The following is a 6,255-nucleotide window of genomic DNA, read 5'->3' on the forward strand; positions in this document are numbered from 1 at the left end:
TTATTTATTACTTGATCTCACTTTTTTTCTCCAGAGCTTCTTCATAGCATTAGTCATCTCAGAATTTCTTAGACTGTAGATAAATGGGTTCAGCACGGGGCTTATGACTGTATAAAACACATTTAAAAATTTGTCAATAGGGAAGGTCTTAGCAGGTCTTGCATACATGAAAATACAAGGAACAAAGAAGCAGACAACCACAGCAATGTGGGAAACACAGGTCTGGAGGGCTTTCTGCCTCCCTTCCTGACTCAGGTTCTTTAGAGAGTGCAAGATGATTACATAAGAGATGAGTAAGAGCAGAAAAAAATACTGCACATCAGTCCTCCATTGGCCACCACTAAGATGCCAGTGACAAAGGTGTCAGTACAGATGAGTTTCAACAATGGGAACATATCACACATAAAATGATCAATGACATTGGGGCCACAGAATGGGAGCACATAAATAGTGCCAAGATGAATTACTGAGTGCAGAAAACCTCCAACACAGGACACCACCAGCAACACAACACACACCCTTTGCCTCATGATAACCAAATAATGCAAGGGCTTACAGATGGCCACATAGAAATCATAGGCCATCACCAACAGAAAAACAATCTCTGACCCACCAAAAAAGTGTTCTGTAAAAAGCTGAGTCATGCAAGATTCAAAGGATATGGTGTTTTCCCCAAAGAAGAAGTCTGAAATCAATCTGGGGGAACTAGAAGAAGAATAAATTAGATCTATAAATGATAAGCTAGCAAGAAAAATGTACATCGATGAGTTCAGAGTCTTACTGACAGTAATTGTAACGACAATGAGCAGGTTACCCACCATAGTCAAAATGCTGAAAAGCAAGAACATGACAATAAAGAATTTCTGTTCCTTTGGATTCTGTGTGAGGCCCAAGAGAACAAAGTTAGTTACATTTTTCCTTGGTTCCATTTAGTCTGTACACAAGCTGACTTCACATATTAGAAGCAGTTTACCTACAAAACAATGGGGGACATTTAAATGCATTATAAGGTTAATTGTTTTATCTATTCAATTAAAAGAATGTGTATGGAGTATTTGTTCATGTCCAATGTGCCATTGACATTGTGAATACCAAGTTGAATAAGGCATCGTTCCCCAACGTCAGTGATAGGATACATGACAGGGGATCAGACAATTCCAGACCCATGTAATAAGTACCATTAAAAGGATATTCACACAATGCTAAGAGTGTAGGAATATGTCAATCAAACTGAAATCAGAGAAGGCTTCTTATGTAAAGCAATGATTTAGCTGAGTTTTTTTTTTAAGTGAAAGAACAAGAAAAGATGGGAAAGGAATTTCATGAAAAGGTACACGACTTATAAAGTCACAAAAGTATAATACTTGAGACTCACTTAAGGTGATTTACATTATCAGTATGAGTAGATCTAACCATAAATAGGTGTTCTCTATCCTGAATTGTGTCAAACCTCAGTGATAATTCTTCAGGGTCTCTAGGTGGGTATTTCCCTTTTCCTGAGCAATAAATACTGCAGCAGTCCAATTTTGCATCTCCAGGCTTTCTCTCTCCCCTAATTTTCAAGCCTGTATGTGCAACATCTCTAATTTTGGACATCCAACTGAATTGAAATTTAGCATTTGTAAAACTAACTTTTAATTGTCCATAATAAACATAAAGATTTCCTATACCTAAAATTTAATAGATATTCCCTATTCATCTCATTAAATGGCTATCATTTTCTATGTTATGTTTTTACAAAAAAATTCACAGTGTTCTTCACTGTTGCAACTCTCATACAACTTAAACACATCCTATTGTCTCTACTTTTGAAATATATCACAAATTTGATCACTCTCTACCCATTAGTTCCTTTTGGGTTCACTGCAATAATCTCCTGACTCCACTTTTATTCTGGCCTCCAAAAACTGCTTCTCCTGAAGCAGCACAAACTGTCCTTTATAATCTTATTCTGATGACATCACCCTGTTGTTCAAAACTCCTACAGTATATTCCAGTCACACACACTCATGATTTAATGTATCAATTTAGTATTTACAGTAACAAGAAATGTAATACCCATTTCATAACTGAAGAAACTAAGGCTCAGAACATCTGATTAATTTTCCCAAGGCCACCCATTTTTAAGTGATCAATCTAGAATTGGAAACTAAGTTTGATTTATTTCAAAATAATTTAATTTTTTACATAATGAAGAAGGTCACACAATGATGAGCCTGGTTCCCACTATTTACAGTTAGATAAACCTTGTACAGATTTATTCACAATCTGAAGGTTTTAACTCAGTATGTGGCCCTGGAATTCTTTCATTGCTAACAGAGGGGGAAAGGTTGCATTATGACTTGGGGATATATTTTATTTCATTTGGCTGGCTGTCCTTTTTCTTGATAGAGTCTTATGATTACCTGGAAGGTCATTTTTATGTGCACAATAGATTATTTAAAAGGAATTCCATGTTGTGCACAGAGAAGCAAGTTTATAGTGTTAGGAAATTTATCAAAAAGACCAGCAAATCCTATATTTACATAGAAAGATAGCAACTAGTCATTTCCTGGGTAAATGTTTCACAAGTAGCTTCTTTCCCATGAATTTCAAAAAGAAAAATAACATTTGATTGTTTAACCCTTCTCACACCTTCAGTGTAACATGACTAAACTAGTTGACTTGTTATTTTTGAAAGACATTCCTGTGATTTATTTTATGTCATGCTTTAAGCCTAAGAAAGGAACTCCTAAAAAATTTGTGTAGTTCCTAAGTGGATACTGTCTTCTTCCAGATAGAGGTGAAGATCACGAGACTTTTTGTCCCTTCTAAACACATTTCTCATTGAGTCTCAGAATTGGAAAGTGTCCAAAACCGATTCTTGCTTAATTAATTCACTGGGATTTTCAACAAAATTTTAAAAGAACATCTACATGTAAAGCTATTACTAGATCAAATCAAGTAATTAGGGTCAGAAAGACATAACATGGAGGAAAAATATAGCTTTAGAGCCCTTATGAGACTAATGCCAACCCAGAATAAAATTTAAACCTAGTCATTTTCTTCCAGTGAATTTACTTATTCTGTATTTCCTCACCTGTCATAGCAAGATTTTCCTTCTTTTTATTTAGTACTCAATGAAATCAGCTAAAAGTTTGGTTAGATATAAAAATTGTATCATCAATTTAAAAGTAATAATTATTTATCCTACTATAAATTGTTTTTAAAAAATTTAGGGCACCCATTTTATGCCAGCAACTGTGCAATGAGTGAGGACACAATGATTAATAAAACTGGATGGGGGGAATCATATAAAAGGTCTTCCCTGTATGATCTTATATTCTTATATACAAAGTCAAACAATAAAAGGAGATGATTTAATAAAGTAATTATAGTTTTATTCACCCCTTAGAAGATAACAAATAGGGTACTGTGACAGAAATAAGAGGGAGAATTCTACCATGGATAATGTAATCAGGGACAATGTTTCTTAAAATGTGATTAAGCTGAGATCCAAAGGATAGGAAGTGGCTACCACTGAAGCACTGTTACAGACAGTAAAGTTAAGTAAATATTAGTTAAGTAAAATTATATCTCTTCAGAGATGGCATGATTTATATGTAGAAAACTCAAAAATTTTTCATAGAAATTTTTAAATTTTGCTACTGAGAGTGTGCACTCTTGTCTTTTCCAGGTGTTAATGGGAAAGCTTTCCACCTTTCAATGCTGAGGATGGTGTGCACTGTGGATCTGTCATATACAGTGTTTGCTATGTTGAGGTGCTTTTCTTCTACACCCAATTTGTTGAGAGGTTTTTCCATGAAATGATGTTGAATTTCTATACTGTTATGAACAACCCAAGGAAAATTAAGAAAATAATTCCACTTACAAATAACATCAAAAGAGTAATATAGTTAGGAATAAACTTAAGGAGATAAAAGTCTTGAACATTGAAAACTGCAAAATGTTGCTGAAAGATGTTATAGAACACACACATATCGGGAGAGACACATATGAGCTGGAATATTTAGTATTATTAAAATGTTAATACTACCTCAAGTAATCTACAGACTCAATGCAATCCCTATCAAAATCCCAAAAATGTTTTTTGCAGAAATAGAAAAATCCATGCTAAAATTCATATGGAATCTCGGGGGGACTCCAAATTGCCAAAACAATATTTGAAAACAAAGAAATTGGAGGTCTCATACTTCATGATTCTAAAACATTCTACAAAGATTTGGTAATCACAGAACCGGTATTGAAATAAAGATGGACTTGCAGACTAATGGAATAAAATAGACAGCCTAGAAATAAACCTTTGTATATGTGTTTCATAATTTTTGAGGGGGATGCCAAAAGCATTTAATGGGGAAAGGACATTATCCTAAGTGGGAAAAGGCAGTCACAAAAAAACAAATATCATATAAATCCACTTATATGAGGCACTTAAAGTAGTCAAATTCTAGACAGAAAGCAGAATAGGGGTTGCCTGGGGCTCAGTGAGTGGGGATTTTTATTTATTGGGTGTGGAGTTTCCACTTGGGAAGGTGGAAAAGTTCTGGAGGTTGGCAGTGGTGATGTTTGTATAACAATGTGAATAAAATTTTGAAATTATAAATTTTGTTACTTACATTTAATCGCAAGTTTTAAAATAAATTTAAGAACAAAAGTGACCTTGTCAACTGGTTTATGATGTGAACATAAACTATGACACGATAGCCCAAAGTATATGCAAAGGTCATTTACATAAGCTACACCAGGGTAATTTGTTTGAGAGGTAAACACATCTTTCCAATAGCAAAATTACTACATTAAAATCTCTAGAACTGTATCCTGAGAATCTGCATTTTACAAGAACCTAATTCTGACAGTAAATTAAACAACCAATTGAGCAATACATAAATTTAAATAAAAATTTTATAATCGTAGGTAATTCCCTACCTGGACCCTCCTCAAAGCCTAGATGTCAACATCAACATACTTTTGATAAGCAGTGTTCAGCTGGCCCCAAACCATAAAACTGTCTTCTTTTCTCTTCTCGATTGAAAAGATAGTCATTTTATATTGGTTTGATTACTCCCCAAAGTCACTATTTCACTCCAGGACTTCTGGATAGCATTTTTCACCTCTAAATTTTGTATGTAGGTTTAAGCTTAGCAAAGGAATTATCATGACATAAATGTAGCCACAGCTTTACCAGTGAAGAAGGTGGTAGTTGGGTGCAAATATACAAATAATCAGGGCACAAAGACTAAGATGACCACAGTGATGTGAGAGACACATGTGAAGAGGGCTTTGCACCTCCCTCCAAGCTACAGGTCCTTAGGGAGCACAAGATTATCACACAGAAGACCATCATGAGGAAAAAACTGGGGAGATGAACTCACTATTGTCAGCAACATAGAATCCCAGTGTATGTGTCCACACAGTTTCAATAAAGGGTTAAAGTCTCACATGAAGGTTCTATGACATTGGAGCCACAGACTTACAAAATGACTTGTCACAAAAAAATTTAAGAACGACATGAAAAGAAATGGATGCATTAGTTTTAGTATATATATATATAAGGGAGTATTGTGCAGTATGAGAAAAACTAAGAGTTAGATCTAAATGGACTGATATGTAAATACCTTTTAGACATTGCATACAAAAAAAAGTTTACATACACAGAAAAATCACACACATATACTTAGATGCAGTTTTATTTATATAGATTATTACCTGATTAATTTTAAGAAACAGATTAAGTGATTCCCTCTGGTAAAGAGGACTGGAGAATTTATGCTGAGACATAAATAAGAAATCCATTCTACACTTTATCCCATTTTGTATGTTTTTTATTTTGCTCTTTGTTATTATCTAATACACGTTAATTTCTTAGAATTATACTAAAATTTTTGTGTATAATGCAAATAAAATCTTATTTAAAAAGCCTACATATCATTAAATACTTCAAATATTATTTTAAAAGAATTAAATGACAAGAATCTGTCTCAGAAAAAAGTAAAACAAAATGCATAAATTAATTAAAAACCAGTGTAATTATATAAAAATTTTCTTACTAATTAGTTATATATTGTTGACTCCTCACAATATAGGCATTACATCTTTCTAGGTGAAGTGATAAAAATGACATTATAGACCTTATATTCTACCAGGGAAGGAAACTTACTAACAGCATAATTGTGTAGTTGTATTTTTTAATTATATAGTTGTATTCTTTAGTTATAATTATCATAAATTCTTTGAAGAAAAGGAAGTCAGCATCAG

The 6,255-nt window shown here is 33.5% G+C and overlaps 1 pseudogene; it reads right to left on the bottom strand.

Moving 5' to 3' along the window:
- On the bottom strand, window positions 1-929 carry LOC140694175 (olfactory receptor 4A47-like; annotated as a pseudogene).
- Window positions 930-6,255: the final 5,326 nt, after the last annotated feature.

The sequence above is a fragment of the Vicugna pacos genome, unplaced genomic scaffold (genome assembly GCF_048564905.1).
Source record: "Vicugna pacos unplaced genomic scaffold, VicPac4 scaffold_20, whole genome shotgun sequence".
Classification (NCBI taxonomy): Eukaryota; Metazoa; Chordata; class Mammalia; order Artiodactyla; family Camelidae; genus Vicugna; species Vicugna pacos.